The sequence below is a fragment of the Pinus tabuliformis genome, chromosome 5_2, assembly GCF_031772625.1.
Source record: "Pinus tabuliformis cultivar Carrire ecotype Pingquan chromosome 5_2, CPIR1, whole genome shotgun sequence".
NCBI classification, from domain to species: domain Eukaryota; kingdom Viridiplantae; phylum Streptophyta; class Pinopsida; order Pinales; family Pinaceae; genus Pinus; species Pinus tabuliformis.
This window is the reverse complement of record NC_142306.1, coordinates 765542778-765568658: the sequence shown is the minus strand read 5'-3', so window position 1 is coordinate 765568658 and position 25881 is coordinate 765542778. Positions and strand designations below refer to the sequence as shown.

At 38.0% G+C, this 25881-nt stretch overlaps 2 pseudogenes; both read right to left on the bottom strand.

Moving 5' to 3' along the window:
- The window catches only part of LOC149161539 (magnesium-chelatase subunit ChlH, chloroplastic pseudogene), a 40011-nt pseudogene extending 17083 nt beyond the window's left edge, over positions 1 to 22928 (bottom strand).
- A 123-nt stretch (positions 22929 to 23051) lies between these two features.
- LOC149161538 (magnesium-chelatase subunit ChlH, chloroplastic pseudogene) lies at positions 23052 to 24155 on the bottom strand (annotated as a pseudogene).
- Between the last annotated feature and the right edge of the window lie 1726 nt (positions 24156 to 25881).

The window sequence follows — 25881 nt, the reverse complement described above, 5'->3', positions numbered from 1 at the left end:
TTTTGATGAGAAAGAAAGATGGCTCGTGGAGAATGTGCATCGATTACTGAGCACTGAATAAGATAGCGAATGTGCATTGATTACTAAGCACTGAATAAGATAGCGAATGTGCATTGGTTACTGAGCACTGAATAAGATAACAATCAAAAATCGTTATCCCCTTCCTCGCACAGATGATCTTTTAGATCAGTTGAAGGAAGCTATTTATTTTTCCAGTTAGACTTGCACAGTGGATACCATCAGGTCAAAGTTGCAAAACAAGATGCATGGAAGACTTCTTTCAAAACAAAGCAGGGATTGTATGAATGGCTGGTTATGCCTTTTGGCTTAACTAATGCTCCTGCTACTTTCATGAGATTAATGAATGATGTACTCAAACCTTTTCTTGATAATTTTGTTATTGTGTATCTGGATGACATTCTGATATTTAGCAAAACATGGGAAGAACACTTAAAGCATGTTAAGCAGACACTAGATGTTTTGAAAAGCGAAAAACTTTATGTTAAACTCTCAAAATTTGAATTTGGCAAAACTTCTCTGAATTATTTGGGTCATATAGTAGGGGGTGGTGAATTGAAGATATATCCCTCTAAAGTGGTAGTCATTGTGAACTAGCCTAAACCCAAATATGCTACAGAAGTTAGAAGCTTCTTAGGAGCAACACAATATTGGAGGAAGTTCATTTCTAACTTTTCCTTAATTGCAGCTCCCTTACATGCTTTAACAAGATTGAACAAGGTGTTTCAGTGGGTAGGCAAATAGCAGAAAGCCTTCGACACCTTGAAAGAAAAGATTAGTACAACACCTGTACTAGCAGTGCCTAGTCTTCAAAGACCATTTGAGATCCAAACAAATGCCAATGATTATGCCATGGGAGCAGTGTTGACACAGCACGGTAAACCCATATGTTATCATTCTGAGACATTTAATTCTACAGTAGTGTTACACTAAAAAATGTCACCATGACTACTTACAGTTAGTATGGCTCAAATCAACAGTCATGCTACCCTCTTAGGCAAGTCTTATGCCTCTGCTATCCATCTCAAACTCAAAGAAGAGAGAAAGTCTTGTAAAAAATGTGTTTATCTCTGGGGTCGTAGGTTCTCTCTAGCCTTACCTGCGGGGACGCTCACAATGTTCACAAAAGTTGCGTCCTTGGACGCTCTGTATGTTAAGGGACAGGTGCGTCCTTCTGTAAAAGGCAAAATGCGCGAGTTTCATCTTAAAAAAGTTACTTGTGGTTACTTCTAGAACTTTCTAGAGGTCAGTTTGATGAAATGGATGCGCCTCCAGTTGGTTCATGTATCCCTATTAAGGAGGAACTTATCCCATCAATAAGGGAGCTATCCCACCCAAAGAGGGGGATTATCCCATTGATGGTGGACCTGAATAACCTCTTTACAGCACTATAAATAAAGACATTGAGCCAGAGGGAGGAGAGGTTGAAGCTATACATTTTCTAAGGGTAAATGCTGCAGGAATTAGGACTCCCATTTAGAACCTTGTGAGGAGAGATTGTCTTTGCTTGATTCTACTTGGAAGTGGGTGAGCTTTGTCAAAGTAGAGGAAAACCCTTGATGGACCCTGGGAGGAACTTGCACAACACCAAGGCCAGGTTGTAAGAGTTTCTTTGTTTCGTTATTAATACAAACTGGTTCATTTTTCTCAATAGCTTGTTTTAATGAGTTATTTCATGTGTTCCTTGGTCTGCATGTTGAATATATGTTTTATTATATGAGATGCAAGTGCTTGGTAATTGTTTGATTGTTTGTGGTTGCAGGAATTGATGTGAAGGAGGAGCTCATCCGGATCGGCAAGGACGGACTACAACAACAGCGTTTTGGAATAAGGGAAGCCTAAACACTTGTAGTTTTCATGTTTTAAAAGGTGTATTTAGAGAAAGATCGCTCCATTTTGTCTTGTTTGTCGCTAGAGAGTTTAGACTCCTAGGGAGGTCAGTTGTGTCCGCACAAACGACTTTTTCCGCCACGACAAATTGGCGACTCCACTGGGGAATCCATTAATGTGAAAGTCTTTTCCTTTGTGTGAACTTTGCTCTGAGAAAATCATTTGTATTTTCTGGTTTTTGACTGTGAGAATTAGTATTTGGGTGGCTTAGCTTTAGATTTAGTTAGATTTGGTTTTTCTTAACTTTTCCAGAAGGACGCACCCTCTGAGTACTGCACAGTGCGTCTTTGGACGCGCTGTTGCCGTTTGCACAGAGCGGGCCCGCGCCTGTTCTAACGGGTGGCCTGCGTCTTCCTGTAAAAATTTAGGAAAACTCCATTTTTGCTTTAATTGCTTTTAGATTTTGGTTTTTCTTAGTGTTTTCTGCCCAGATCCTTTAGTACCCTGTCAAAAATTTTCACCTGAACTTGTTTCATTAGCATTCCTGCTTTTAGCTTTCATCAATTGGGTGTTTTGAGTCTCTTTTTTGAGAAATTCTTAATTTGATTTCCTTTGGTCATTACTTGGAGGTTTCTCTCAGTCTTTTCACAATTTTGCATCTTTTTGCTTTTGTTTTTGCAAAAAAATTTCCCCCTCATTCGCCGGGGGGGGCTAAATTGTGTATGAGTGTGAATCGCCTTTGAGTGTTTTTATGTTTTGATCTTTGGAACTCTCACCCAATTTTCTCGACTTGCACTTGATTGGTTCTTAGATTACATTAGAATCATCTTGTGTTTGAGAATTCTCTTGCATAGATCACATTTGCATAATTAGAGTTCTCAGTTTCAGAATATGAATGAAAAATGTGCATAGATTACATTTGCATACTTTTCATGTGAATTGTGCATAGATTACAATTGCATAGTTTACATTCTGAAAAATCAATCGTAGATTTAGATCAGCTTTCTTTGATTTGAATTTACACAAAAATAAAAATAAAAATTGGTTTGGAATTGATTTGCATTAGTTTTTCTTGATGAAATTAGTGCATTAGAGAATTTGTTAAATTTTCTCTTAATGATCAATTTTTTGCATTGTTGGAAGTGAATGGAAACTCTCTCCTTACTCTAGTTAGGATTCATCGAATTGAAAGGATTGCATTATCATATTCGATTGCATTCAGTTGAGTCGGGTCATAACACCATTGGTTTCATCTCCATTTACCCATTTGAGTAATAACAGCCTTAATAACACAGCGCTTAATTAAAATTCATCTAGTAATTTTTACATTTCTAGGGCTCTGAAACACCAACATAGCTTAGGCTAGGGTCTTGGAGTAGGTGAGTACTTAACTCTCCAAGACTACAAAACCAAACAGATAGTTTATCTTGAGTAGAATAAATCCAATTGTTTCAATTGCACTCTGGGAAAGCTCCTCTTAAAGGAGAAGCACGAGCTCGTGTCCGAACCAGTGAGGGGATCATTCCCCCCTCGTTGGGAACGACGCCAGACAGTACGTATTACAAACGGTAAACCTCGGATTAACCATTGTCGAGGAGCCAGGGGTCACTTATCGGTAAACCTTGGATTGTTGTCAAGGAGCCGGTAAGGGGATTGAGCTTGCTACTCTGCCCTTGCGTGCTGTCGAAGTTTAGACTGTTCCCCCAGGTGTATTTGTTACTGTTGGTGACCTTAGTGACCATAATCTTTAGGGTTCTACCGAGGTGACGGTGGAGGGAAGGTCCCACTGTACCTGGAGCAGACGTCGGTTATACTCACTTGGATTTTCCGGGGGGTTCACTTCACTTCGAGACGGTTAAAGTGGAGGAACTTGTGCCGGTCTATTCATTAAGCAGGTTGTCGGGGTAACTGTTCCACCCGCCATTTCTGTACTAAATTCTGCGAGGTTGGGCTTCATCACCAACTAGTGTTTTCGGTCCGGAGTGCTTACTGTTTGTGTTTGGTTTGACTCCTAGATTTGATAGTGCGTGTTAATTTGTTTGTTTTTACTTTGTGAGACCATAGGTGTGAATTGTGAATTTTAATTGTTAGGTGTGAATTGTGAATTGTGAATTGTTAATTTTAGTTTTAAATTGTTAATAAAATTCACTGAAGTGGAATATAATGGCAAATGTTCCGGAATTTATCAACCTAGGAACCCCTCCTAATGAGAATCCTAGTACTTTTCCTTACTTTGGAAATGTTGGTCCTCCTTATATGGCTACTTTGTCATTACCTGGATTTACAATAGGTTTACCGATATGGTTATTTTCAACTTCGTTGGCCCAAAATACTCCAATTGTTCCATCTCAACTGGATGCTTCGCCTCAACAGAGTTCACCATCTCAACATCACCAACCTTCTGTTGACCCTTTACCTTCTTCGCCTAATCTTTCTTCCTCCATTTCTTCCTCTTCGCCTGGTAAAAGCCTTGATGTTAGTAACCAGGAGGCTAAGAGGAAGAAGAAAGGGAAGAAGAAGAAGAAGAAGAAGAAGAAGCAAGATAAGAAAGAAGTCAACCAACCAACCATGGCTGTAAGTGTTAGTTGTGTTGAGGAAAACTCCGACATGCACCGTAAACCTAAATACCCTTGCAGGCTTTGTAAGGGTGACCACTTCCTTGTCAATTGTCCTGGTATTCCAAAGGTCTTGGAAGTATGGTCAGAAAAATCTCATCAACTTTCCATTGATCCATCAACCAGTGATAGTCAGGTTCCTGGGAAAAAGGGTAAAGTTAGGTTTCCTTGTAAGTTATGCAAAGGGAGTCATCAAACTCACATTTGCCCTCACATGGATGAAGCCTCAACATTGTTGGAAAACCTTACTGTTCCACAGCAAGAATTTCCAACTGGTTACCGTAAACTTTCTCCCAACCTACCGTCAACTGACGGAGTGATTGATCTAAATTCAAGTACAGTCGATCACACTCTCCCATTGGAGAGTGAAACTCATGTCACTCAGGTTGATGATCCATTAGTTGATCAAGTGGTCGATTCAATTTCACATTTGGTCGATCACACTCTCCTTTTCGAGAGTAAATTTCATACCGCTGATGTTCTTCTTGTTACATCGGATTCTTCTATGCCGGGGGGCATTTCACCTGTTTCTACAGGACCCCCTCCAAGCACTGAGGTCTTTTCCTTTGATTGGAATAGACTAACAGAACCTCGTCTTCCTTCCTCCATCCCTTTCCAAATCATTGTCAAGGCTGGTGGTAGGGACATACATTGTACTCAGGTAGATGAAGGTGCTTCTGTTAGTATTTTATCCTCAACTGTTTGGAAAGCTTTGGGTTCCCCTCAGCTTGCGCCTATTACGCAGAATCTGAAAGCTTTTAACAGAACCATTAGTGAACCTTTAGGGATCCTTCCTAAGTTTTCTATTACCTTGGAAGGTAAAACTGTCTGTATTGATCTTATGGTAGTTCGAGGTCCCTTGGATTTCAATTTACTCCTTGGGCGAGACTATGTTTATGCAATGAAAGTTGTCGTATCGACACTCTTTCGCATGATGTCTTTCCCTCACAATGGCAGTATTGTGACTGTAGACCAGCTTTCATTCCCTAGTCTTGTCTCAACTACCAATAATATGACACCCCTAAATGTTGCTGATTCTAAAGTGGTATCTACCCTGCCACGGGTTAATTATGTGGCAACCGGTCCCATGATTTCAGTTACCGATGGAAGTGAGCCTCTCACTGTTTGCTCATCTTCCTTGGATTTAGATCCGGTAATTGACATGGAAAACTCTATGGGATTACTTGAACACGATGTTCTTATCCCTTTTGAGTCCCTTGACGTGTGTTCCTTCCAAAAAACTATTCTTCCTTCGGATGAAGACCTTTTGGAAGCCATGATCAAGGTGTGTCCATTGACATGTCTTTCTTCCAGTTGGAAGCCATGATCAATGTTACAAGGATAGTTTGTTCCTCTCTCAACCTCGTTAAAAAATGAAACTGGATGGTACGAGGAAAGTTCCTTTTACTGTGTCAACCTCGTTAAAAAATGAATCAGTTGGTGAGGATAGTTTTGTTCCTGTGTCAACCTCGTTAAAAAATGAAACAGGGTGTTAGAGGATAGTTCCTGTTACTGAGTCAACCTCATTAAAAAATGAATCAGCTAGTTTTTAGGTCATATAGATAGTTAGAAATCAGTGTGTGTGAGGAAAGTTCCTTTTACTGTGTCAACCTCATTAAAAAATGAATCAGTGTGTGCGAGGATAGTTTTTTCCTGTATCAACCTCGTTAAAAAATGAAACGGGCTAGTGTGAGGAAAGTTCCTTTTACTGTGTCAACCTCATTAAAAAATGAATCAGTGCGTCCAAGGAAAGTTCCTGTTACTGAGTCAACCTCGTTAAAAAATAAATCAGTTTACGAGGATAGTTTTTTCCTGTATCAACCTCGTTAAAAAATGAAATAGGCTAGCATGAGGACAGTTCTTTTACTGAGTCAACCTCATTAAAAAATGAATCAGCTAGATTTTCGGATATGTAGGTAGATTGTAGAAAGTAGGGTTTGAGGACAGTTCCTGTTACTGAGTCAACCTCATTAAAAAATGAATCAGGTTCGAGGATAGTTTCTGTTACTGAGTCAACCTCGTTAAAAAATGAATCAGGTTTGAGGATAGTTCCTGTTACTGAGTCAACCTCGTTAAAAAATGAATCAGGTTTAAGGACAGTTCCTGTTACTGAGTCAACCTCGTTAAAAAATGAATCAGGTATGAGGATAGTTCTTTTCTTGTGTCAACCTCTTTAAAAATGAAACAACTCCATTTTCAAGTTAAATATTGAAAGTAAACCTTCATTTCATCTAGCCGGTTGAATGCAATGAAGCCTGGGGGGCATGTACCTCATTTCGCATCATTATGCTGGGGGCATGCGAACTTTTTGAGCATAGTTCCTTGTCTTGTGTCAAGCTCGTTAAAAAATGAAACAAGGGTAGGTTAAGTAGGTAGATTGTAGAGAGTAGTCATGAGCATAGTTCTTTGTCTTGTGTCAAGCTCGTTAAAAAATGAAACAAGGATTTTAGAGCATAGTTCCTTGTCTTGTGTCAAGCTCATTAAAAAATGAATCAAGGTTTTTAGAGCACAGTTCCTTGTCTTGTGTCAAGCTCGTTAAAAAATGAATCAAGGTTTTTTAGAGTATAGTTTTTTGTTAGGTAGATTGTAGAAAGTAGTTATGAGCATAGTTCCTCGTCTTGTGTCAAGCTCACTAAAAAATGAAACAACTCCCACGAGTCTTTCCAAGATTTTGAAAGTAAAGCTTCATTCCATCCACCTCATTGAATGCAATGAAGCTTGGGGGGCATGTACCTTGATTTGCATCATTATGCCGGGGGCATGTGAACTTGTAACAAGCATAGTTTTTCGTTTCAAGCTTGTGTAAACATGAAACCGAATCCGAGCATAGTTCTTTTCCTGTGTCAAGCTCGTTAAAAAATGAAACAAATCCTCCTCTACTTGAGTCGAGAGTTTGACTAGATCTCGTAAATGTTAAGTTGTATATTTAGGTTAGTTGTTTCGGTGTTTTGCATAATTTTCTTACAGTTTTAGGTCAAAGTCTTTTAAATGATCTCGTACTTGAACCTTCATTTCATCCTACTGGTTGAATGAAATGAAGCTGGGGGGGAATGCGCTCTAGCAGTTACGCTTAGGGGGCATAAAGCATAGTTTTTATCTGTTTCAAGCTTTTGTAAAAATGAAACCTATCTCGAGTCAATTTTAGTTATTTTCAAGACTCGTTAAACTCATGAAAATACCGAGATTATTTTGCTATCTTTCATTCTCGTAAAACAAATGAAAATGCCGAGTTCTTTCCGTCTTTTCCTACTCGTAAATTAAATTGAAAGTCGGCCATATGAGTACATTTTTATCATTTTTTCGAACTCGTTAAAACTTACGAAAAAGTGAAAACCATGAGTACATTTTTATCCCTTTTTCGAACTCGTTAAAACTTACGAAAAAGTGAAACCTTGGAGTTCTCTTTTAAGCCCTTTTCAGACTCCTAAAACATGAAAAGATTGCCGAGCGTTTCTTTTACACTCGTTAAAACGGAATTAAAAGACGGTCCCCTTATAGCCCTTTTCTGACCGTAAAATCAGGAAAAGATTGCCGGGTTTTTGTCGTTTCAAACTCGATACGGAAATAAAACGACGTGTCCTTGATCGCTTTTTACTTTTCAGGTCAGTGGCACTAATTATGAAAGTACTCCTTGGTCGCAAGATCAAGCGGTTCCCCCAGGTATTATTTTATACTTTTTCGGGCTTGAGGGACACAAATCTACGAAAAAGTTCAACTTGGAGTCTTCTTAAGTTTTTCAGACTCTCTAAAATTGAAAAACGCCGAGTTTCTCCGATACTGGGCTCGTTAAACTTTTACAGTAGAGGACCTGTTCAATTACAAACAGGAACGAACCACTCCTTCCTAGGGTTCGAATTTAAACTAGGTTGGACTCGTCCGAAGGATGAGCTTATAATCAAGCATATGTTATCCTCCTCAAGCTTGTTAAAAATAAAGAGGTACTTGCCAGAAATGGTGGGGGAAAAGAGAGAAGAATGAACCTGTTTGTTACCTTTTGTCTCAAAAGAAACTTTATTACCACTCTTGAACACGACACTTTTCATTCACCTGGGTTGGGAAATCTTTTACCTCACAGTTGATCAAACCACTTTGAAAGTCTTTAACCGGGTTCCGGGGATTAACTTTGAGTTATTCATCACCAAGCCATCTGTCGTGTCGTTATGTGTTTAAGAGGTCTGCAAGCAAAACTTTCATCTGCAAAATACTTGTCATCCATTTGACCATCCCTGAGTCAGTCCTTACAGCAACATTTCTTCAACTTGAACAATGATTTCGTGTTGCGGGCTTGCCTGCAACGGGTCGCTTTCTATCGACATCGACACATTATCTAGAAAGATGACTTAGGAATCGACAGTACCTTGAAGTCTGCATGCATCAATGGCAGGTTTCTCGCCTTTGACGTCAGTTTACATCATTGACTTTTGATCAAAGGATTCCGTGAAGTGTTCGACATCAAAACATCTATTCACATTTCACGGGTTGTGCTTGGTACTTTGAGAACCATTGACATTACTGGTGGTCTCTCTCACGCTTGTTAACAGTTTACATCATCGACTGGTAATCAAGTGGTTTCTAACATGTTCGACATCAAATCATTTAATCACATGGCTAGAATCGTACCAATTCGGGAAGTAGAAGTGAAGACCCTGGATCTAGTTTCTACCATCCAGGCTGCGAGGAGTTTTGTATTCATTATCTATGTAGACTAATCATAAACAGATGGCTGCGTCCATACTGTGTCTACAAAAGTCTATAAAAAATGATGTACTGCAAGATCATTCCTGTATCAGAATAGTTAGTCCATTAGTTAAAGTTTTGAATCTGAGTATGGGAATGCCTACCTCAGTGATGATATAATCTTATACATGTATTTTGTGTTGAAAATTGCAGGTTCCAACCAGGTCATCCACAAGACAATCCTTGAAATGATAAAGCGCTTCACCCTTCCTAGAATTACAAAACCCTAATCTATTCCAGGCTTCGCACTTTAGGGGGCAATCTGTTACACTAAAAAATGTCACCATGACTACTTACAGTTAGTATGGCTCAAATCAACAGTCATGCTACCCTCTTAGGCAAGTCTTATGCCTCTGCTATCCATCTCAAACTCAAAGAAGAGAGAAAGTCTTGTAAAAAATGTGTTTATCTCTGGGGTCGCAGGTTCTCTCTAGCCTTACCTGCGGGGACGCTCACAATGTTCACAAAAGTTGCGTCCTTGGACGCTCTGTATGTTAAGGGACAGGTGCGTCCTTCTGTAAAAGGCAAAATGCGCGAGTTTCATCTTAAAAAAGTTACTTGTGGTTACTTCTAGAACTTTCTAGAGGTCGGTTTGATGAAATGGATGCGCCTCCAGTTGGTTCATGTATCCCTATTAAGGAGGAACTTATCCCATCAATAAGGGAGCTATCCCACCCAAAGAGGGGGATTATCCCATTGATGGTGGACCTGAATAACCTCTTTACAGCACTATAAATAAAGACATTGAGCCAGAGGGAGGAGAGGTTGAAGCTATACATTTTCTAAGGGTAAATGCTGCAGGAATTAGGACTCCCATTTAGAACCTTGTGAGGAGAGATTGTCTTTGCTTGATTCTACTTGGAAGTGGGTGAGCTTTGTCAAAGTAGAGGAAAACCCTTGATGGACCCTGGGAGGAACTTGCACAACACCAAGGCCAGGTTGTAAGAGTTTCTTTGTTTCGTTATTAATACAAACTGGTTCATTTTTCTCAATAGCTTGTGTTAATGAGTTATTTCATGTGTTCCTTGGTCTGCATGTTGAATATATGTTTTATTATATGAGATGCAAGTGCTTGGTAATTGTTTGATTGTTTGTGGTTGCAGGAATTGATGTGAAGGAGGAGCTCATCCGGATCGGCAAGGACGGACTACAACAACAGCGTTTTGGAATAAGGTAAGCCTAAACACTTGTAGTTTTCATGTTTTAAAAGGTGTATTTAGAGAAAGATCGCTCCATTTTGTCTTGTTTGTCGCTAGAGAGTTTAGACTCCTAGGGAGGTCAGTTGTGTCCGCACAAACGACTTTTTCCGCCACGACAAGTAGTTAACTATCCTACATATGATAAAGAATTGTATGCATTAGTACATAGTATGAAAAAGTGGAAACATTACTTAATGGGCAAAGATATAGTAATACATACTAATCATCAACCACTTCAATATCTACACTCCCAAACTAACTTGTAGCAATCAAGACACTATAGATGGATGGGTTTTCTACAATAGTTTCATTTAGTCATCAGATATAAAAAGGGCATACATATTAAAGTTGCAGACATGTTATCTAGACCCATTATAAGTGCATCTACTATACTTAAGCATAATTCTGTGTTACATGAGAGTTACATTGAACAATATGCTAAAGATATAGACTTTAAATATGTATATGCAACTTTAAGTCAAGGCAGAAGAGTAGAAGAATTGGACTATCATGTAAAGGACGGACTCTTATACCATTGTGGAAAGTTATGCATTCCACAAACTGAAAGAGTAAAGATCATTCGAGAAGCACACACTTCTCTAATATCAGGTCACTTTGGGGTAAGTAAAACAATTGCACATCTGTAAAGATTTTTTTATTGGCTGAAAATGAATGAGACAGTTTCTAGATATGTAAGAGGGTGTACTATGTGTGCTAAAAGCAAGCCCAGCAATACAAAACTAGGCTTGTACACTCCATTACCAGTTCCTTCTCACCCTTGGGAAAGTGTTTCCATGGATTTTGTTGGAGGACTGTCTAAATCTAGGAAAGGTCATGATTATCTGTATGTTGTTGTGGATAGGTTCAGAAAAATGTGTATTTTGATACCTTGTAATAAGCAGATCATAGCTGAACAAACTGAAAAATTGTTCTTTGAACATGTATGGGTTCATTTTGGATTACCCACTTCCATTGTATCTAACCGAGACACCCAATTTGTGGGGAAGTTTTGGTCAAGTCTATGGGAACTAATGGACACCAAACTGAATAAAAGCACAACTTTTCATCCACAAACTGATGGCTAGACAGAAGTAGTTAACAAGATAGTGATCCAGTTACTCAGAGGATATTGTAGCAAACATCCTAAGCTTTGGGATGAACATTTGTGTTATGCGAAACATGCTTACAATAGAGAAAAACATTCTTCTACACAGATATCTCCTTTTGAGACCTGTTTTGGTTTCATACCAAGGTCTCCTTTGGATTTTATCTTTAGTAAAGACACCATAGTTGATGGACATAGTGATGTGGATAGGGCAACTAGGTTCATCGAACAAATCCAAGAGATCCACCAAGTAGTATAGGAACAACAAGAAAAGAGCCAAGCCAAATACAAGGCAAGGCATGATAAGCATCGGATGGAGCATAGTTTCCAAGTTGGTGACCAAGTCTAGCTGTACATTAGCAAGGACAGGATGCAAGGTGAAGGTAAAAAGCTAAAGCCCATCAGGTATGGACCTTTTAGGATACTTGAGAAGATTGGTGAGAATGCTTTTCACCTTGATCTGTCAGCTTACATGCACATCTACTTAGTCGTGAATGCAGATTGCTTGAGACTGTTTGAACCCTCAATGATTGAGGATCCCAAAGAGCAGAGTCAATTGCCTTTTATTGATGACCTGCTACCTGAATATCTTAATTAATTGCAGGAAGGCACAGTTCTGGATAGGAAGGTGAGGACGACGCGCAGGGTAGATGTTGAGTACCTTAGAATTGTGCTCAAGGGTTCAAAGCCAAGTAGTGCAAAGTGGATAGAGATTGGACAAGTGAGACAGTTTTACCCTCACTTAGTCGATGCTTGAAAACCAACTTTTGGTGGTCCAAAATCTTCTTCAGTGGGAAGGCTGTGATCCGAATTGGATCCATAAAGATTATCATAGAGCCATGGTTGTATCAAAACAGGACAGACTTCGAATTATGAGCACAAAGCGATCCATAAGACCTCTAGACAATGGCAGCTTGCAGCCAGTGAGGAATGATAAGGACCTCAGTCAAAGCGCACTTACCAAGGCCCATGGAGACCACGCAGGAGGAAAAACTGGCACTTGGGAAGCCCGGATTGGGAAACAGAGGGCATTTCTGATGCGCGATTAGCACTAATCGCACATCGCTGGGAAAAACCCCTCGATAAGGAAAATCCCTGAGGCACTCGGTCGTATGGAAGCAAGGAAAATTGTGGGGAAAGTGCTAAGGCGAAAGGTGGGTCTCGCGCTCCAAAACCGACAATATATCGGGGGCACCCTCGGGTGGTAAGCGGATTTGGCTGAAATTGAGCGATTCGATTCAGCGCCCGATGCGTGGCAGGAAGATGAGAGAGAAAACCACCACTCAACGCGTGCTAACGGTAGAGCAAGTCAACCACGTGAAATGAGTGAATGTTGTAGGATCTAGGGGCTCCAAATCTGATGGTGGAGATTGAACCCGATGAAGAAACCGGAATTGACAAGGGAATTAAGCCAAGACATAGAGAAGTTTGATGTCTAATTTGACTGCTAAGTTGGCGGATGACTCATTCCATAGTGTAACTCAAAAACCAAATAGTTGAGGAAGAGCTGGTGTAGTTCGTAAGAGGACAAGTGGCCACTCCTTGTGAGCTATTGATGAAGACGCAGAGGTAGGGAACTCCAAGTGAACAGTAGCAAGCAAACCGAAGGGGTGGAAGAGGAAGCGATCAGTTGTGAGACAGAGTGGCTTTAAGCCATGAACAGACAGAGAACAGAACAATGGGAAAAAGAAAACGAAGACAGAGAAAGTGAGAGCGAAGAAGAGACAGTAAAGCAAGAAGCAGAAAGACAGAAAGTCGAGCTGACCTGCAGCATAAGGCAACATCGAGCGGACAAAGAGCTTGAGAGGTTCAAGCAATCCCTGAGAGGATCTATCGGGAATTGAGCACCACATTGGGCTCCTTCCATTAAAGACCATGTTGGAAATACTGAGAGGGGGGAGTGAATCAATATTTCTTACTATTTATTTAATTTTTTAATTTCTCTAGTGATTGCCAACAACCTATATAGATATGTATATGTATACACAGAACACATAAATCAATAGCTGAATTTAATGCTTTTATTAAAACTCAAGACAGTGCAAAGAAATAAATACAATATAAGTATAAATCTTATTGTGAATAGTTGCCAAGCTCCAACTTGGACTTCAGTGAGGCTCCAACCTCCAGAGCACCAACTCTGTTTTGCAGTGGTTTTACACTTAGGAGCACCTACCCCAATGACTTCATTCCTGTTCAGTTCTGAGGCACCAACCTCTTGGCTCCAACCCAACCTTGGTATAAACAAGTATGCTGCTGCACTCTATTCAATTGAGGTTGTCTCACTCCTGCTCTCCTGCCTCTGCTGCTTCTGCTGCCTCTACAGCCTCCGCTGCTTTTTTCTCCCTCTTTTGCCTCTGCCGCTTCTACTATCTCACCCTCGGGTTCCTCACCACCATAACCGCACCAACAATTCTCTATTTCTACTCTTTTATACATTCCCATGCCTTTGTCGATTCGTTTCTGCTTCCACCGTCTCTTCGGCTTCCTCCTCAGTCGCTGTTGTTTCCTCTGACTTGCTTGATTTTAATGTTAATCAAAAGAAAATGATAGCTGACAAATATAAATTACAGAGGAAGTAAAATACTATTTGGAAAGCCAGAGAAGCTATCACTTCTTCCAAAGACCGAGTTCAGTCCATTAACTAGTAGAGTTCAGTATCAACTTAAAATCCCTAGCTCGCAGCAGAAAGCCTAAAAGTCATAATAGAAACGGTTTTGGGGTTGTCCTCTGTAGCGGTAAAACCCCAATCAATCTTATAAAACCTCAGTGGTCCAGAAAGTACCTAGATTTCAAAACCCTCAGTTGGAATGGTTGATGAAGTGTTCTAAGCCTTTTAGCACCCATGCTAAGCTAAAGAGTGACCTGTTAAATGAACCCTGAATAATAATCAGCTTCTGAGTGGATATGGTGCCAAAGCGGACGCGTTTACTCTGGATTTCCAAGTTGAAGAGGTCATCAGAACCGGCTATGAGCTTCCTGTCGACAGAGGAGTTTGTAGAGAAAAACCCTACCATTGCAAATCCCAAAATGTGCATGATTATCCCAGTCATTCAATCATTCGCCACAAGATCTGACGACGTTCGCAGCTCTCGCCCCGCAAACTTGCGCACGCGATAGCCCGCGGGGAAAGTTGTTTCGTACCCATCGCACTAGCCATGTGTCGCCATTTCACTGGATCGTGTGGCCATATACGGATACCGCCCATCTCTGATAGGTGGTGCGATAATCCCACTTACCGCCTGTTTGTACGTCTCCCACACATTAACCTCCATGCCACTTTCCTGCGCGATAGCCGTTGGATTTGCCACGTGGAGATCTAACAACTCTCGACCACCCGTTTCCGCTGCTTCCCAATGGTCGTCGGATTTGCATGGCCGCGATCCGACAACCCTCATTTCTCCATCTTATTTCCTCTCGATGGCTCCCTCTGATACGATCACCGCCGTCGAATCATGCAATTCAACGGTTGAGCTTTATCCATGGTATATTTGCTCCTCTCGTCTCCATCTGCTCCGATGGCTCTGTGTGCTCCTCTTCTTCGGATCTGTCTGCTCCTCTCATCTCTATCTACTCCTTGAATATTGCCATATTGACATTAATGAAAATCTATTTCCAACAGACCAGAGAAGTCAAGACTTGGATAGGAAAAGAGTGTCTATACTCTAGTGGCTTGGGGAATCCAAGAACCACCTTGCCATGCATCATTTCTATTTCAGGAGACTCAAATTGAGCTCCTCATTGTAAATCTCTGCTTTAAAGACACAATAAAAGAAGACCACCACTAAAAGTTGGACCGAAGACATAGCCCTGGAGGATAGGGTGAACTCCTTATTAATTGTTGTGTTCTTGCATTTGCTTATTGTGTTTCTCTTGTTGTTTCCATTTTCCAGTGTCTGTGTATTTTGCAATTTGATCGATCCGTTGCCTAAAATAACATATACACACACCAACACATGAGTATGTAATACCTTCATTCAATAAATCTTTAATTGAGATCACTCAAGGGTGACTTTCAGATTAGACTTACAAAACATTGAGATTTTGTAGGGATTTTTTTGTTTTACACAATTTCAATACAAATAGGATTCTTCCATCATTTATGAGCTCAAAAAAATTTTGCTGATGAACCTTATCGAATCCAACCAAGTGTTGAATGTGTTGGACTATTGGTGTGCTTTTGACACATGGATGTTGACCTAGTTGACTTTGGTTACCTGGACCTCCACCAAGTCAAATTTCAAAATTTCTGCAACAAATTTGGCTAGGAAATATTCTGTAAAATAGGACTCAAAGATAAGTGCATATCTTCCAAAACCAGATATCTTTGTAAAAACAAAGAGAGGCTTTTGTAGATGAGCTTGTTTTGAACAAAAATGTTCTTCCAATTTCCAAAATTCCTTTCCATTTGGTCAGAAAGTGAGCTTTAAGTTGACTACTAAAACATTCATTTCCAAAATTTCCATAGAAAATTTTGCTAGCCAGTTTGGCAAAAAAACACCTTTCTGCTAGCTATTTGACCTTTCTGATAGTGTTTAAGTCTTCATTGATGCTTATTAGCTAAACACATGTCATTTACACTCCATTAGGTGAGGTTTATACTTGATTTTTCCTCCATGAAAATCTACAAGAGCAAATTTTCAGCTTAACTATGGGGAGTTGCTACGAAATTTGAATTTTTTGAGTTTTTGATTTTTTTATGATTTCTTCTGCCTTCACATGTATAGTATTTTTGGATGACCATTAAAATTTGGAAAAAATATCTTTGAGGCAAGTTCTAGTGATGGTTGTAGTCATATCAATCCCTTTGTGCTCTTCCTTAAGAAACTCATCACAATTCAACAGTTGAAACTTATGCACCTTAAACCACATTTCTCCAAAACTAGGGATTTCTATAGCATGAGAAATGGTGTCAGGGGACACTATAAATTTCAGCATGACCACCTTTGTTTCTATTCCTGTGAAATTTATGGCAAAGGATTTGGCAATCTGTGAATGGAAACCCTACAACTTCTCACAAAAACATAAGCGTCCCATGCTGACAAAAGATTGGATAAAAGTAGGGTCTTCCTCCAACATCTTCATGTATGTGGGTTCATAGCATACAATTGAGCCTCCTTTATACTTATTTTTATGTGCCATGGATGCAACATGTAGAGATCTCCTTCTTACCACCTACAAATTATCCTAACGATAGCTTCACCTGTTTTGACATCAATGGACTCTTTTCTAAAGAAATCAAGACCAACTCATATGACAACAAAACTAATCTAAAGTGAAAAGAAAACGAGGTAGGAATGAAGCTATACGGTGTGAATGTTTAGGGGATAAATGAAAACATCATGTATTCATGACCCACCATGACTCTAACCCACAACATGTTTAACAAAAAAGTATCGTTACCACAGCAACACAATTCCATAGTAGGAAAGGTGTTCGAAGAGATGGATTTGCTACGGAAGTGTTAGGAACTTTTGTAGCAAACTCTCGATTTCCCCAACTGGAGTTGCTACGAATTTCTGAAAAACTATCAAAATTCAAATCAGGAACAAATAAGCTAGACACACATCGAATTTTGGATTTTAACCTTTATGATTGGCCCTATTTAAATTCATATTGACCCTACATAATGACAAGGTGACCAAATGACACCTTGTACATGAAATTTTATTTTGAGAAAATTTAAAACCTAAACTAATTTGACCAATTGACCCAAAAACTATTTCTAAGTGTTATCATGGATAACAATGGCTCCAATGGGGATGTTGCGCCCCTGTGGTGTAGCAAAGAACAAACAGCTCTAGTGCTTGACCATTGGGTTGATCCTAATTTGAAGAATACATTCAAACCAACTCACCAAACTGAAAAGCAAAATGCAAACCAATTGGAAACCAATTACTACTACTGCAATGTGATATCAAATTTCTATACAAACTAAAACTGACAACTGCAAAATGTAGCCTAAAGTTGAAGGAAATGCTTGCAAAACAAGATTATTTATGTATCAATAACCCTAATCTAACATCTGAAAATCCACCTTCTTAATTCAAGCAATATGAAACCTCCAGTATAACAAATCAAAGAGCTGATCCAACACTTGATCTCCTTGATTGTTCATAAGTGGACAATCTATTGGCAACTCGGAATAAAAACTGAATCCATAACCTTAACTTATAAATGAAAGAAACTCCACCTTCACTGATTACTGGAATAGACTTACCAAATGATCTTGATAATCATGAAAAATCACCTCTTCTTGATGAGTAAAACCATGAGGTCTGAATTTATTCATAAATGATTGCTTCTTTTGTCCTATGTATTCAATAACAAGAACATCATCAAATGAAAAAGAAACAATAGATTTGTCTTCACTTTCATGTAAATCAACAAAAACATCCATACATTCTTAAACATCTTCAAACATGACATCCATATTGTGTGCATCAAAACTAATCTTTTTCTTATCAAACAATTCTGATATGACCTTTGGTAATTTTTCTTGAGTACTGTCATCTTTATTTTGAACACTAACGGCTTCTATAGGAACAACTTTATGCATATCATCCATGTTGTTTTGATGATCCTCAAATAGAATAGGTAAAACATGTATATTCATCTCTTCACGTAACTCGAGTTTACCTAAAAGTGAACTTTCATGCACTTTAACCAAGACAACATCATTATGATTTTTAACGAAAAAATTTCTTGTCAAGGTAGACAAGTTTCATCACATGTTACCTCACTGTTTAGAAATTTCATGCATGTATTTTCAACAACCTGACCTTGAGGAGTTTCTTCTTGACATAAAATATCATAAAAGGAATGGGCTGAAAAACAATTTGAATGATTTGGCTCATACCTTTGACTGCATATAGATTGACAAGGCTGAAAATTCTCATAAATTTCATGTAATATGACTTCACTACCAAATTGTTGATCCATTTCATCTTCAACTAAAGAAGAGACATCTTCTTGTTGGAAAACTTCTTGATCATCATGACAACTAGCTTGAGAGGAAAATTCATAAAGTGCCTCTAACATCTCCTCGTCATCCATACATTCTACATCATCATCAATACTTTCAAGATATTGAATGAAACCCTTACAAAAATTAGAACTGTCTTGAAATAGTGGTAAGGAAGGATGAGACTTCCCATAATGTCCAAATAATATTCTATGGAAATCTTTAAGAGAACACAAGCTTCCTTACTGCAACCCTTCATACTGTACTCTAGCTTTGTCTTTTAGGGTAGCCATAAACATCTTCATGAGACAATCATCAGGAAACTCAACCTTCAGTCTACATACATGCATATGAAATCTAACCAAATGCATAATAGCATCAGCTTTCTTTTCATATTTGAACATGGGAAGATGGGTTAACCAATCAACACGAGGCATAGGATTTGGAAAACCATATATATGAAATTGATCCATAGGAGCATACCTGGCATTTCTTCTTGCAATAGAAATCATCTTGGAACTTCTTCAAGCTACTCATCTTCAAGAAACGGAGTCACCATGAAGCTTTCATCTTCTGAATATTTTGAGATTGGAGTCGTTAAGGTAATATCACAACCTTCAAAAAACTTTGGTTTCCTGTTACCCTCAGGAAACAAAATGAAGAAACTCAAAGAGAAACCATGGAAATGGAAATTTTTGGCTCTAGGAAGACGCACCAAAATGTTATCACTAGGTTAGAAAAGGTTGGGTTGTGTCAAACTCCAACCAAGCATAACTATTTCAAACCAACTTTTAACTGGAAGTTATCCCTTACAATGTGAGAGGGCTCTCTCAAAATACTTATAAAATTCAGTGTATAAAACACAAAATTTTAGATGGCTAACTCTGGATTTTTATGTGATTTTGCAGGTGAAAGAGAGTGTGATGGCTACCACCATTGGGCATGGAATCAGTTAAGAAAAAATTCAATTACAAACAACACTGTTTAATGGAAGTTGAGGCATTTTTGGCTTTAAACTGGTGTGAAGTAAACATTTACAGTAAAACACAACAAATTGAAGGAAGTTGGAACAATCTGACATGAATTCCAAGTAATCAATATGCTATGAACACTGATAAAAACATAAAAGCATGATAAGCAAACATAAAGCCAAATCTGAATCTCAGGTAGAAAAACGAAGTCTCCTACAAAATGTATATTAATTGGATAAAAGATTACATAAAGTGGCCTTCTCACATCATCGATCAACCCCTTCAAATTCAAAAAATTACACATATATAGAGTGAGCTATCCTTTACAAAATCTTCCACCTAGGTTATATTCGATCAACAACTAAGAGACCTAATCCTATTTGACTTACAAAACATTCAACTTTTGTAGGGATTTTTCTATTTTACACAATTTCAATACAGATAGGATTCTTCCATCATTTATGAGCTAAACAAAATTTTGTCGATGTAACTTATCGAATCCAACAAACTGCTAAATTTGTTGGACCATTATTTTTATTTTTACATGTGGATACTGACCTGGTTGAATTTGTTGACCTGCACCTCCACCAAGTCAAATTTCAAAATTTCTGCAACAAATATGGCTAGGAAAAATTCTGTAAAATAGGCCTCAAAGATAAGTGCATATCTTCCAAAAACGGATATTTGTGTAAAAAATGAGAGAGGTTTTTGGATATTATCATGTTATGAACAAAACACTCCTTCATATTTCCAAAATTTCTTTCCATTTGGTCAGAAAGTGAACTTTAATTTTACTACTAAAACAGTCATTTCCAAAATTTCCATGGCAACTTTTGGTAGCAAGTTTCAAAAAAACACCTTTCTGCTAGCTATTTGACCTTTCTAACATGGCTGAAACCTTCATTGACGTTTATTAGCTAAAAAACTCTGTTTACACTCCCTTAGCTAAGGTTTAAACCTGTTTTTTCCTTCATGAAAAGATACAACAATTTCAATGAAAAATTTCAACTTAATTGTGGGGAGTTGCTATGAAATTTGAATTCTCCGATTTTCTTTATTTTTTTATGATTTCTTCTACCTTCACTTGTAGAATATTTCTATATGACCATTAAAAATTTGGAAAAATGCTCTTTGAGGAAATTTCTAGAGATGGTTCCAGTCATATCAATCCCTTTGTGCTCTTTGTTAAGAAACTCGTCACAATTCAGCAGCTGAAACTTCTGCACATTAAACCATATTCCTCCAGACCTAGGGATTTTTGTAGCATGAGCAATGGTGTCATGGGACATTGTAAAGTTCATAATGCCCACCTTTGTTTATATTCTTGTGAAATTTATAGCAAAGTCTTTGGAAATCTACGCATGGAAACCCTGCAACTTCTCGCAAAAATGGAGGCATCCCATACTGGTAAAATATTAGATAAAAGCAGGGCCTTCCTCCAACAACTTCATGTCTGTGGGTTCATAGCATACAACAGAGCCTCCTTTATACTATTTTTTTTGTGCCATGGCTGCAACATGTAGAGAGCTCCTTCTTACCACCTACGAATTATCCTAAAGACATCTAGACCTGCTTTGACAGCAATGGACTCTTTCCTAAAGACAGCAAGACCAACTCATATGACAGCAAAACTAATCTAAAGTGAAAATAAAACAAGGTAGGAATGAAGATATACTATGTGAATGTTTCGGGGATAAAGGAAAAAATCATGTATTCATGACCCACCATGACTCTGACCCACAACGTGTTTTAAAAAAAAGTATCATTACCACAGCAGCACAATTCCGTAGCAACAAAGGTGTTCGAAGAGACAGATCCACTACGGAACTGTATAGAACTTTTGTAGAACTCTAGTTTTCCCTAGCTGGAGTTGCTACGATTTTCTGCAAAACTTTCAAAATTCCAATCATGAACAAATAAGCCTGACACACATGGAAGTTTGGATTTTAACCTTTATGATTGACCCTATTTAAACTCATATTAACCCTACATAATGACAAGATGACCAAATGACACTTTGTACATGAACTTTTATTTTGAGAAAATTTAAAACCTTAGTTAATTTTCTCAATTGACTCAAAAATTATTTCTAATTGTTATCATGGATGACACCTAGAAAAGAATAGATTTCATCCTCAAGTCTATCTAGGACAACTATGTGAACTAGAGCAGCTACAACTTCCATTGCAGAAGGTGATTGTCCAATAACTTGCAGGCCATAGGGTAACAATCAATATTCTATCTCCATGATCTTACTATATAAGTTACCTACTACATAATCCATCTCTTCAACTAAAATTTCTCTACCTTCCTCAGGAAGGGAAACATGTTTTTCATGGTTACATTGTTTAGTAGTACTAATGATATTGTTGACTATTTGTGTGCCTCTTCCACTGTCCTTTAGTGACTAGTATGAAGCTCTGAGTTCACTTAATTGTTCACTTAGCTAGTAACATATGTTGGGGATATTTCATATCAAACTGTATGGGTAACACACATCACTCATCCCCACTATCTTTCCAGGCATAAAATCCAAGGATCCATGAATTCCAAAATGTAATACAACATTGACCTTAAATATTTTATCCAAAAATGAGTAATAAGCAGCAAATCCATGGTGTGTACTTGATTTTACAAAAAGAAGCTTCATTAGATCGCCTTCATATCTGAAAGTTGGTTTCACTCGAAGGAAAACATTGCCAAACTATTTTCCATATACAAGCAAGTTGCCTGCATCAGAATAAGGTTCCTTGGAGGATTGCCCCGATTTTCTTCCAAAGCCTTAGCATAAGGTGTGTGTTTTCCATACTCTCTCACATACATTTTGTAAGCAACATTAAGATTAGGTTGGTTGAACTTAGCTTCTTTTTCATGAATTATGTCTTCAATTAGTGCTTCAGAACTATCTGGTAAACCTTCTGCATTATAGCCATCTTTCTTTACTTCTTGTAATACACTGAAGAATTTAAGAGAATACATTGAGGTAAGTCGTAGTGCCAACATTACCTTTGTCAAGTGGGAAGCTAAGTTCAGTGAAGACTATATTTATAATTAAATTCAATTATATCAATTATATTATAACATGCCAAAAGAAAATGAAATTTCATTTTGACATGATCACCTTTGCTATTCACTTTAGTTTATCCCACTTAATATCTGATGTACAAATTTGTTTGACATGCTAATGAAGTGCATGGGACTTTCCAATACACCAATATAAATAAGATAGGCACAAATTTTTACAGCCACTTCAAACGAACCCTACAATGGCTTGAGAGAAACTTTGACCTACCTATTTGTATGGTACCATGGCCCTATTTTAGTATTCTGACATCAATGTAATGATAATAAGAGTTTCAGAACAAGGTTAACAATTTTAGAAAAGAAAGAAACTCAGATAATTTGTCTTGAGTTGGTCGCTAATTTTATCTAATTGTTTACTTTATGGCATTCCAGAAGTCGTACAACTACCACTTTGGCACTCTGCATTGTTTCCACTGTTGGGATTACTTGTGGATCCAGTGCATGGATGTTTTTCTGAGTGGGAATCACCTTGGGATTTCTAATTGGATCACGTCCAGGTCTAGGTAATACATAACAACCCTCTAAATCTTACTTCAATCCCCCAAGTTCGTTATTAGCCAAAACCAGCTTCAAACACTCATAAAGAAATCCAAAGAGAGTGTGGAGCTTCTCTTGATCAGCTAAGCGAAACCTTGTATTTTCTAGATACTCAATCCAAAGCTCCTTTCTTCCAAATCCAAGATATGAACCAATTGTCTCTACAAAATTCACCACTTAACCTCTCTTATTTGGGTTGCTGTAAACAAATGAAGAGATGGCCCCCCATGATGCTTCTGTTATCTGCTTTTAGGATTCCACTGTAATTATTTATGTAAATATCTTCTATATTCTGGTATACTGCTTCTGCAAGAATCCCTAGAAAAGAATATATTTCATCCTCAAGTCTATCTAGGATATCTATGTTAACTAGAGAAACTACAACTTCCATTGCAGAAGGTGCATGCCCAATAACATGCAGGCCATAGGGTAAAAATCGAGATTCTATCTCCATGATATTATTATATACTCTACCTAATACAAAATCCCTCACTTCAGCTAAAAATTCTCTACCTTCCTCAAGCAGGGAAACATCTTTGTCAAGGTTGCATTGCTTAGCAGTACTAATGATATTGTTGACTATAAGTGTGCTTTTCCACTATCCTTTAGTGATAGGTATGAGGCTATGAGTTCACTTAGATGTTCACTTAATTAGTAGCATATGTTTGGGATATTTGAAACTGTCTGGGTAACACACATCACTCATCCCCACTTGCTTGCGAGGCATAAAATCTATGGATCCATGAGTTCCAAAATGCAATACAACATCGACCTTAAAGATTTTATCCAAAAAGGAGTAATAAGCAGCAAATCCATGGTGTGGACTTTTTGATTTTACAAAAAGAATCCTCATTGAATCGCCTTCATATATGAAAGTTTGTTGCACTCTAATGAAAACATTGCCAAACGGTTTTCCATATACAAGCAGGTTCTCTGCATCGGAATAAGGTTCCTTGGAGGCTTGCCCTAGTTTTCTTCCAAAGCCTTAGCATAAGGTGTGAGTTGTTAGTACTCTCTCAAATTCATTTTGTAAGCAACATTCAGATTTGGGTTGTTGAACTTAGCTTCTTTGTCATGAATTATGTCTTCAATCATTGCTTCAGAACTATCTAGTAAACCTTCTAAATACTTGAGGACTTTGGGTAGGGTCCTAACTAGCTTAAGCATGCTTTCCTCAAAACCTGTTGACTTCTTCTTTCTTTTAAACATTTGAAATAAATGGCTTTTGGATTGGCCCAACTGAGACATACTAAAAGAACCCAGTTTATTTAGTCTCATTACCTTTGGCATTGAAGGGAAAACCAAGACAACATCTAGTCTTTCTCTTTCAGTCTCCATTGCAACCTTTACCTATAGTTATATCTACCCTTCACATCAGTCGAATTATCATTTGAAACAATTAAATTTCCAATAGAGTCTCTTGTATTTTTAGAACTTGAGTTACTACCTTTTGGCTCAACTAGTGACGATTTCTCAACTTCATTTATGCTGCCATAATACCCATCATTCAGATCATGGTCATGATCCTTTTATGTGGTCCCTTTAGATTTACCTATAGTCACACTACCATCAACTAGGCCCAAATCTTGATTGTCCACATTCTAAGTTTTGGTTGTTGCTTCTAAAATCCTTGGAGTCACAACAAGGTCCTCTGCATGACATTCTTGTTTTTGAGTTTTCTCATATATTACATCATCCTTGATGAAATAGTAGCTTCCTTCAGCATTGTTCTTCAACAAATATTGAAATCCAACCTGTTTGTTTAACTCAACATAATTAGATGCCAAATTTTCTTTGCATGAAGATGATTTTGGCATTTGAGTTCTATAAAGGGATATGGATTTTGCAATGGTTATCAATGAAATATTGTGATTCCTATCAGCAAGAGTAAATAACTCTTCCTCTTTGACATCTATCATCCCCCTCATACCTATAGAAATAGTTGAAGATCCATCCACAATTCCAAATCTATCTTTCTCTCTTAAAGATGTTTTTGCATTGATATGTGTTTATCTTAACCTGTTTCTTCTCAAATTAACTTGATTTTTCATTCCTATATGAAAAACACTGGAGTCCTATGATATTCTATGATGGTCAACTTGATTTACATCCACCTGTGGTTCCTGTCCCATTTGACTACATTCACTCCCCAAATTTTCAATATCCCCTGCCACAAATATCAGACTACATCTTGAGTTTGATCCCCTACCCAAAAAATACCCAACCCTTCCACAATCATCTCTAGATTTCCCATTTGGCAAGGGAGATGTACCAATCTTGCCTTTAGATTCACTATCAAGGAATCATTAAATAGAATCTCAACCTTTGGGATCATCAGCACATGTCTGGAACTTTGGAGAGAGAGCTCACTTATAATAACTAATAAAGAGCATTCAAATAATTATACAAAAGAATAACACATGAAAAAATAAAAAATAAAAAAACTATGATTGTAATCATGGATTTAAACCTTGTAAAAATCTACTTGGCCAATGGATTCATTGGTGAGAGAGAATGAATACCAATAGCAAAAGTGTCACCAAGTGTAAAATCTAAGGGATTGCCACGCTGCATGAGTAAATAAAAATAATCCATTGCAGAATCAATAAATGTCGTAATTATTGAAGTGATTTTGGTACCTATGGGTGCATTATAGAGGCAACATTATTAAATACTTATCTTTATTACCTTCTCCAGAAATTCCAGCTCCCTTCTCCGATCTTCACAGACAACAATTTCCTGCCTAAGTTAATAACTCCCCCGATTAGAAATAAGATCGCCAAATTCTTACCAAAACGTTCTAAATTCTAAGAATAGTGTG